The sequence below is a fragment of the Molossus molossus genome, unplaced genomic scaffold (genome assembly GCF_014108415.1).
Source record: "Molossus molossus isolate mMolMol1 unplaced genomic scaffold, mMolMol1.p scaffold_m16_p_10, whole genome shotgun sequence".
NCBI lineage: Eukaryota > Metazoa > Chordata > Mammalia > Chiroptera > Molossidae > Molossus > Molossus molossus.
The window spans coordinates 5,948,744-5,958,629 of NW_023425345.1; the positions used below are offsets into that span (position 1 = coordinate 5,948,744).

At 60.3% G+C, this 9,886-nt stretch overlaps 1 pseudogene; it reads left to right on the plus strand.

Moving 5' to 3' along the window:
• Nucleotides 1–4,885: 4,885 nt before the first annotated feature.
• LOC118624924 lies at nucleotides 4,886–4,993 on the plus strand (annotated as a pseudogene).
• Nucleotides 4,994–9,886: the final 4,893 nt, after the last annotated feature.

Sequence of the window (9,886 nt, forward strand, 5' to 3'; positions counted from 1 at the left end):
TAGAGCACGGGTCTGAATCCCAGCGGTCTGGGCCCCCAGACTTGGCGCTCCTTCCTCGGCGCCTGACGGCCCAGGTACCCCCAACGCCTCAAATGCCCGGCCCGGGGTGCTCCGCGAACATCGCTCCCTCCTTCGGCTCAAAAGCTCCTGGACCCAGCGCTAGAACAGCGGGCAGGAGACCGGTTCTGAGCCCTGGCTCGGCCCCACCGGCCAGGAGACCCAGGTCAGCTGCTCGCCCTGGGAGCCCGTCTCACCTGTGAGGCCCGTGTGCCGAGACGAGGGCCGCTGGCCGGGGCGAGGTTCGCTTTCCCTGCGCCCGCCTGACCACACTGCCCGAGCTGGCTGAGGCTGGCGTGGGCACAGAAGCCCGCGGCGCTGGCCCATGCTCTAGTGGTCGTGATGGTAATACGGAGCTGGAGGCCCTGTTGTCACCAGTACTAATGAGCCCGCGCTGTGTAGCGAGGTGGGCAGGTGGGGACAGAGGCCCTCTGGGAATTACAGGCCTCCCACGGGCACGGGGGCATAGAAGGGCATGTGGTGCCTTCGTCCCCCGCAGGAAGAGAAAATGGTGACTGTTGGGTGGGTTTGCCACCTAACCAGAAGGTGATGTGGAGGGGTGAAGCCAGGCCCAGCGTTCAGGGCGGGCTTCCTGGAAGAGGTGACACCTGAGCTGAAGCCGGCAGGGGTTGATAGGGTTGGTGGCGAGTGGCAGGGAGCGGGGCAGGGTGTGTGTCAGTGCAGGTTGGGCCACCTGGCGTGGGCAGGGAACACGAGGAGGGCTGTGTGCTAGGGCGGCAGGTGGGAGTTCCAATGCCAGTGAGGATCTGGGCCTCTGTCCCGGGGCTGCAGGAAGCCTGGAAAGATGTCGAGCAGGAGAGGAAGCGGCAGAGCTACCCTCTAGAATGTTCCTTCTGGCGCTGTACACGGGGCCGGAGGCAGAGGCCACAGTGGGCCACCGGGTGAGTGGCGATGGTCTGCCCTGGTGCGGTGGGGAGAGAGGACGACACGGTGGTCTAATCATTATCTTTTGGTGGGAGGGGAGGGGCTGAGGATGAAGCCAGGATCTGTGGCCTGAGCAAGCTGTGGGGTGTGGCGACCTTGACTGAGAGGAGCCGAGTGGGCAGGAGTGGGCCTGGGTGAGGTAAAAACCTGGACTGCTGAGCCTCGGGCATCTGGGGGAACCTGTGGGGGTGTCCAGCAGGCAGAGGCCAGGCTCTAGGTGACCAGGGGCACCTGGAGGGGCAGCAGTGTTAGGGAGCCAGGGCAGGCAGGGGTGCCCTAGAACGAGATGGGTGTGGCCACGAGGCCTTGGCAAGGCTCTTGCCCCTTTAGGCTTTAGGTCCCCACACGCGCAGCCTGGATGTGACCTTCTCTGAAGTACCCCAGCGGGTCTGAAGGGGACAGAGCGAGGTGCCTTGGGGTAGCAGGGGAGGGGCCCCACGTACAGTGGCTTCGACACCGGGCAATGCGTGCGCTGGTGGAGTTTGCTTGGCCGGAACGTGCTGAGCACCTGCTGTGTGTCAGCCCCATGTTGGCGCCTGAGCCTGGGGACACTTAGCCGTGGTCTCCACCCTCCGAGCGGGTGTGTGATGACAGAGCACCCAGAGCAACTCAATCTGTGATGATTGGGGTATTTTATAAGAGATATTAGAGACTGGTTATTTATTTTATAAAATAATTTGCAGGAGGGTTTCCTTAAATAGCAAGTCTCCATGGGGTGTGCACAAGGTTCCCATTTGCCGGCTTCCCCGGCTGGTGCGCGAGTTCCTGGCTCATCTTTGCCTCTTCTGCCTGGCGCCGGATCCTGGGCCAGGCGTGCAGCGGGCGCGTCAGGTGTGGAATGTCTGGTTGGCAGGCTGCGCCCCCCTGGGATCCCCAGCCCCCCGGGTGGCGGCAGGTCCTCAGGGATGCCGAGCTCCAGCAGTTAACCATCAGCTCTGGTGCCTGGGGATGAGGGGCGCTCTCGGCCTCTCTTCTGTGGCCTCTGCAGTGCGGCTCCTGGTGACAGCAGGCAGGGGCTCGTACCTGAACCCCGTGCACCCTGGGTTTCCCTCCTCTTGCTGGACTGGTTTTGCCAGCCCAGGCCTGTGCATAGTAGGCCCACAGGCACGTGGATAACATGCTGAAGGGCTGGCACATGACAGATGGGAGCCAGAGCCCTGAATGGGAAGGGCCTGGCCCACGTGCTTGCTGCCCCAGAGCTGGGCAGTGAGGGAGCCAGCGCAGGGACTTTCCGCCCCAGAGCGCTGTGCGGGAGGCCTGGGGAGATCTGAGCGTGGTCAGGGCGGGGTAGCTACGTGTGGTGTGTCTCAGGCTCTTCCATGTTCTCACTGTGTGCCCTTGGGCAAGTGGCTTCACCGCTCTGGGCCTCAGTGTCCTCATCTCTCAAATGGATATAATAGAGGTGCCCACCCTCGGGGCTGTGGAGAGGGTTGACGGCTTCATTAATGTGAAATGCTTATTGGGGTCCGGCAGGCAGCGGGCCCTCAGGGTGCAGGTGCAGGCAGGAGGGCTCTAGCCCCAGCCTCACCACTGACCAGCAATGGCTGGAGGCCACTCTGTCTTTCTGAGCCTGTTCCCTCATTGGAGAAGTGGGTCTGACGACCTGTCGTCCTGTGAAGTGGGGGGCTGTGTCTGCACGCAGATGCTCGGCGAGGTCTTCATTACCGCCCACCAGGCTCTCTGTTGGCACCGGGCACGGCCCTGGGGTTTACTGTCTGACTTGACAGGATTGCGGTTCCACCTGCTGCGGGCTGGAGCTTGAGTGGGAACACGCCGTGCCCGCTGGGCAGCCCGATGGGGGACAGTGCCCATCACGGGGTCAGGCCAGAATGGGGAGGTTCACTTCAGGAGGGGGGCGCTGCCTTGGGGAGAAAGCAGGAGGAAGGGTCTGGCGTGAGCAGCTGGGTCGGGTCCTGTGGGCCTTGATCTTCAAGGAGGACCTCAGGTTTCGGCCCGGGAGCCACAGAAGCTTCTGAAAGGGCTTGAGGAGCGGGGCCTTCAGTGGATCTGTGACTGATGGCATTTTCAGAGGTTGTCTGGCAGCTGAACGGAGGGGAGGGGAGGAACCCAGGGGTTGCCTGGAGATGCTGGGGGGCGTGGTTGCCATCCAGAGGAGAGCCACTGGGGACTTGGACACAGGTGTGTGGCCTGGACAGGTGTCAGGATGGATTGGAGATGAGGGATGAGGCAGAGGGCAGAGTCTGGTGTGACTCAGATGATGGAACCAAGGCACAGAGAGGTTTGGTAATGGGCCCACACCACACAGCCAGTGGCTCGAGGAGCGAAGCCTAGGCCCAGCGCCGGCCTGCTCCGTTGGCAGTGAGTGCCCCACACGGAGGCCGTGGAGTGGAGGTGGCAGGCAGGGCAGAGCCGGCAGGGCGAAGCTGGCGGGGCCTTCTCATGCTTCATTCGCGGGCTCTGCTCAGCGCCAGCATAATGGAGATTGATCAGGGTGTCTGCCAGGGAATGGGGGATCCGTCTGTGATGGCCACAGCTTCATTAAGCAGTGATTGGCACATAGAGGAGCCGTCAGGGAAGGATGGGACCATCAGGGCCAGACAGCATCCGAGCATCTTGCCTCTGGGTGGCGTGTGTGATTGTGAAGAGCTCAGGACCCTGAATGAGGGAGACCCGGCTTAGCTGGCACCAGCATTTCCTGGGGAGGTGGCCCGGGCCTCAGTGACCTTGGTTTCTCATCTGTGAAGTGGAGGTCGTTTCAAGGATGGGAAAGCCAGGACTTAGCACAGGCCCAGGGCATGGTATGTGCTCAGGAAATGGGGATGCTGTTATTATTATTGTGGCTGTCATCACTGCTGGATTGCAGCTGGGGCCCACCTTTGCTGGCTGTGGGGTCAGTGGCCTCTCTGATTTGGGACATGTCATGGTCTGCCAAGCCAGCTTAGCTCGGGGACAGATGATGTCCTCAAGATGGGGGGCTGGTGCCTGGGCCCAAGGCCTGCAGGCTGCAAAGCCCGGGCCCGGGTGTGCGTGGAGGCCACACGTGGGGAGGCTCAGGAAAACTACCAAGAGGACGGGTGTCTGTTTCACGGAGAACAGAGGGTTATGTGAGTCCAAGAAACGTACGTGCAGGAAGAGACAGGAGTCTGCGGAAGGGTGGGACAGGGTTGACTTTGAGGAGACTGGGCGGTGCTTGGAGACTGTTCTTTGCCTGATTTACCAGGTAAACACACAGGAGGCCCAGAGAGGGTAAGGGCCTGGCTCAAGGTCACACAGCAGCTGGTGCTGGAAGCAGACCGGCTGGCTTGGGGGCCTGGGCGCTGTCCCCCTCTGTGATGGAGGAATGTGATCATTTGTCAGGGGAGTTTAATAATGAATGAGGTTGAACGTCTTTAATGCAGGCAGCAGGCCCAAAGTAATAAGGGACTCTGTATTAATTCAGAAGTTAATGAATATGCAGGTGTGTCTGAATGATTCATGGGGCTTCCGAAGGCCTTGGAAAGGAGTGCTTGAGCTGCCGCTGCTGGAATATGAATATTGCAAACATCCGGGACGTCGGAGAACTGAGGGGCAGGTGGGCACTGACGAACCAGAGGACCCCAGCGCCGCAAAGGGCTGAATACGCGACACTCCGGGCACATATCCAGTGTCATGGCGAAGTGCTCTCATTGCCTGCTGTGTGATCTTGAACAAGTCGCTGAATCTCTCGGAGCCTCAATTTCTTCATCTGCAGGGTGGGCATACAAATAGTGCCTGGCTCCTAGGATCCTGGCGACAAAATGTGTGCCAGGCCCTTGGGACAGGGGCAGGCACAGTCCGAGCCTCTGATGCCGGCCACAGCCTTTCGAGAAAGGAGGGCCGGGAGGCCGCTGAGGGGGGCCCAGGAGAGTGTAACAGGAACAGTTACACTCCCTTAAATCCGGACATGTTTTCTCGGCCTTTTGGCGAAGATCAATCATAGTATCTGTTCTTATCAGTTTCATACAGATAGCACATTACAGTTTGCAAGGGGGTTTCTCTCCGTCTACCCCTTTGCTCCTTGCCGCAGTTGCTTGGGGTGGGGCAGAGGAGATGGGTCTTGGGAAAGCTGGTGCTCAGAGAGGGCTGGTCACTGCCCAGGTCACCCAGCCAGCAGGGACAGAGGTGGGCCTGGGCCCATGTCTACACACCTTGCTGTGAGTCTCAGAGGGGCTGGAGGTGGGACTCCCAGCCAGCTGAAGGGCCCCTCCGTGCATGGACTGGAAAGGGCCTTGGCAGAATGTTAGGCCTGGGGTAGGTCCTGCATCACCTCTCGGAGCCTCAGTTTCTCTGTCGAGTGAGGATCTATTTGCCACTCACGGCTGTTTTGAGGCTTTGATGAGAAAATAGGACACGGATTCCATCCCATGCCTGGTCTTCGGGGAGTCTCAGACTGCAAACATCGTCCCTGCGATGCTTAGAGCATCTGTCCTGGGAGTTGGAATGCACCAGCCCTGTCTCCTTTCTGGGGAGCTGTGGGTGCCAGTCCACACCGTAGCTTTGGGTTCTGGGCACATCCTTAGTGTCTTCATCCTTCAAGTGGGTGTGACAGCATGGCTATTGTGTATTAAGCGTGTGGGCCTGGCCACAGCTGGTGCTGGGTGAAGTGAGATTCCCCCCTCCCCCCTGCACCCCTCTACTCCCCTGTACCCCCACCCCCTGCCCTGTGCCCTTTTTTTATGCTTTCATGGTGCCCTGTTCATCCTTTCAGCCCGCGAACACCTATGGAGCGCCTCCTGGGCGCAGTGCTGGGCCCTGGGTGTACGGGCTGAGTGAGCGGCCCTCCCTGTCCCTGTCCAGGCAGAAAGCAGGTGTGAAACCAGGGTCCCTTGATGCAAGAGGGGATGGGCCAGGGGAGTCAGGACCAGAGGATGGCCCTGCCTGGAAGTGAGCAGGGTTGGGGGGAGGTGCTTGTTGATCCTGCTTTCTTCCCCACTGAGCCCCCACCTGAGGCTGTTCCTTGGTTGTGAGTCCTCAGCTCCCCGCAGGAGATGCTGAAAGAATGGTTGTTGGAAGGAATGAGGGAGTGGATGAGTGTGGCTGGGGCTAGGCCCCCCTCCCTGCCTCTTCCCAGCTCCAGGCCAGCAGAGGCACAGCCAAGCCCCGCCCCTGCTGTCCCAGGTGGGCCGGGTGAGCCGGTCTGGCATCCCTCTCTCTTCCTCCCCAGGTCTCTGGCTGGGGCCCCGAGGGCCTCCATCCTGTCGGCCGGCTGGGTCAGGGAGCTCTAGGTTGATGGGGGCCATCGTGGTCATGGTGTAGCATGCTGTCGAGATGAGGAAACCGAGGCCCAAGGGGAAAGGGCGGAGGGCAGGCTAGGGTCACAGCACCCCTGGGAGTGGCCCTGGTGTGCTGACCTGGCTGTGTATTTATAGTCTCTGCTGATCTATATTCACCGTGGGGCCGGCCCAGGCCTTTGCCGCCTGTGGATCTCAGTATGGCTTTGAACCCACTGGGGGCTGTGGAATCAGAGCTCACCCCCGCGGGGAGGGGAGAACACGGCTTCTCACTTTCCCCTGCGCAGCCCCGGGGCTCCTGCTGGGCCCTTTGCCCGAGAACGGTCCCCTGCCTGGGCCTGGGTTGGGCCACCGTTTGGTGTGCTGTCGTCTTTTTCCGGGGTTTGTTATGCCTCGCTCCCCCCCAGCTCCGCAGGGAGACCGCGTAACTCATGGCATCGAGTGCATGGGCCGCGCGGCCTCGGGCGAGCCACCCCCTCCACGCCTCAGTTTCCTTATCTGTAGAATTGGGCCTCATTCCCGCCTGCTCGGTGGGTCAGCCTCTGAGCACTCGATGCTTGTGAGCCGGTTACGGCTCACGCTCCTCTCGTCTCTTCTGGTCCTCATCACAAGCACCCTCAGAGCCCTAGGGACTGGAGTGTCTTCTCCACTGGACAGAGGAGGCCACCGAGGCCCTAGGGTGGCATGACTTGCCAGGGCCACGCTGCATGTTGGGACAGGATTCGGACTCATCTAAGTCCGAATGTTCCAGCTTCCCAGAACCCATCTCCTTCCCAGGGCCCTCAAGGTCCTTGGGAGGCCAGACTCCTCACCCCACCAGCTTGGTTCCCACCCCTGTTGCCATGGGAACAGCTCCACTAACTCTATGCTTCTCTTACAGAGCAGAGACGACTGGCCGCCCTGAGCGCAATTCAATTCAACAGACATTTACTGAGTGCCTACTATGCGCCAGGCCTTAGGCTAGGCACTGGGGTGGGGGAGCAGGGAGGAAGATGGGGGTCCTGTCCTCAGGTAGCTCTGGGCTGGGGGTGTGGTGAAGACAGGCGAGGGCCGAGCAACAGCTCAGAGCCAGGAGAGAAGCTGCCTGCAGGGCCGGAAGCAGCAGAGATACCTGGGTTCAAGTACATCCCTGGAGAGCTTCTGTCCCTTGTCTGTGCCTCAGTTTGCCCATCTGTAAAATGGAGGGAGAAGTGGGGTGAGCCCATCTCTAGGATCTCCCAGGATTCCATGGGGATGGACTCGGGGTGGGGGCAGAGCAGGAAGGCTATCACTCTCCCTGCAGAGAGGAAATCTCTGGAGGCTTCTGGGAGGAGGAGCCATGCAGTCTGGAGGGCAGAGGGTGGGCAGCGTGAGAAAGGGGCCCCAGGCTCAGGAACAGCGTGAGCAAAGGCCCGGAGGACACGCGGATGGGCAGCCTTGGCAGGTGGTGAGGAGCTGTGGTAGGAGCTTGGAGAGGGAGGGAGGGAGAGGCCAGCTCCGTTTTGTGGGCTGTTGAGGATGGAGCGTGAAGAACAGGTGGTCCTCTCTGTCCTGTGCCCTCTCCTCCCCTCTCTCCCTGGATGTACTTCAGGACCTGTTCCCGTAGGAGCTGGTGGCCGTGGTGGTGCCTGCCCTGCCGCTAGGCACTTCACACTGGGTCCCCACCCAGCCCTCACAAATGAGCGTCAGTGGCCCACTTCACACGTGTGGATGCCGAGGCAGAGAGAGGGAAGCTTTTTGCCCAAGTCATGATCAGACCCCCCAAGTCCCCCGCTTCTCCCTCTAGCGCTCACTAAGGGTGGCCTCTGTCCTGTGTGACATCTCCCATCCTTGAAGGCCCCAAGCCCTGAGGAGTGCCTGCCAAGGGCACCACAGATGGGTTTGGGGGTGAGGAGGGAACCACTCAGATGTGGTTAGCAGGATGGGCTCTGTCCCCACAGTGACCGTCTGAGATGGGGAGTGAGGCGGGGCTCCTTCCCACTTTACAGATGAGCAGACTGAGGCCCTGGGAGTCATGTGGCTGGTTCAAGGTCATGGCAGTGACAGCCTGGGTAGGGAGCCCCTCTCTTTATCAATTCTTATCTCGGTTCAAGTCCCCTAGAATAGTGAGAAGCTGCCCCCCACAGCCCTCCCCGGGGGGGGGGGGAAATACTGGCATTGGAATTACAGACCTGGGTCCAAATCCTGGTTTTGTCTTGCACAAACGGTGTGATCTTGAGCAAGTCATTAATTACTCTGAGCCTCGGTTTCCTTATCTATAAAGGGAGAGAGCAGGCCTCTGCCATTCAGTCATTAGCAGATACGTATTGAGCACCTCTGGATGCCCGGTGCTGGGTTCTAATGGAGAATCTGGGCCCTTCCTCAGAGAACTCAGTCCAGGTGTGGAAGCAGCAGCTGTGATTCTAGTTATGACGGAGAAGCCCAGGGGGGTGTGGGAACCCACAGAGGGGCCCCGATCAGACCATTTTAACTGGTGGGGGGAGGCAGGAGGGGCAGGAGAGGAGAGTAGGAACCAGCCCCACAGGACCCCATGGGCATGATGTTCCTTGTTGGAATTTTCCCAGATCAGTAGGGAGCCAATGAAGGCTTTTGAGCGGGAGCGTGCCATGCCCAGATTTACATTTTAGAACTTGCTCCTCCTCTGCTGGGTGGAGGATGGATCGAAGGGGTGGTAAGATTGCAGGCAGAGACCAGGGAGGATGCTAACTGAGAAATTCATTTGGGGGGGGGGGCTGGAGCAGAGAAGGAGTAGTGGGTGGGTGTGCACCAAGACTGTCCAGGTGCAGGGAGCTGGGCAGCTGCAGATGCTTCTCGCGGTCAGGGATGGTGGGCAGAGCAGGGGTGGGGAGTGGGCGGGTGCAGGAGGTGAGTGCAGTAGGGATGCGGATGAGGGGAGTTTCAGGTGTCAGCAGGAGGCATTGGGATGCAGTGGGTTGGGCATGGTCAGCACATGGAAGTTGATAAAAGGGGCCTTGGGAGGAGGGTGTGAGATGGGGGGATGGCTGGAGCAGGGGAGCAGAGGCTGGGACCAGGGCCTCAGGGAAGGCAGAGGAGCTGGAGGAGGAGCAGCCTGGGAGGCAGGAGGAATGCCGAGGTGCAGGTCCCTCTCCAGGGTGGGCATGGTCCCGGGAGGAAGGTGTCAGGACTCGGGTCACATGTGCCAGGCACTTCTCCCAGTGCAGGTGCACAGGAGGGCCGGGTCCCAGCCCCTCTTGCCCGGAAAGCAGACTGGCGGGGAGAGCAGAGCCCAGGCTGTCCCCTTGCCGTGTGGCGGAGGAAGGTGCTGGAGAGGGAAGGGGAGGCGTCTGCATGCATAACAAGGCCGGACTGAGGGCGAGAAAGAGGGAGCAGGAGATGAAGAGAAATTACCATACGCCAGGATCTTGTTATTCAACCCAATTTTCAAAGGACCACAGCTGTCGCACTGAGATAATCTGTTAATTATAACAGACATTGTACTTCCGCAACAGGAGAGAAACAGAGGCTGGGGACCGGGCTGAAGAGGGTGTGGGGAGCAGGTCTTTGGGGGGGCTGGACCTATGAAAGGGGGCAGGAACAGGTGAAGAGGGGTGTGTCTCCCTCAAGAATGAAAGGGAGACACCGTCAGGAGCCAGGCCTCATCCCACCATAGCCATGCCGGCAGCAGCTGACCTTACTGAGCACTTACTACGTGCCAGAGCCCGCCCCGTAGCTAT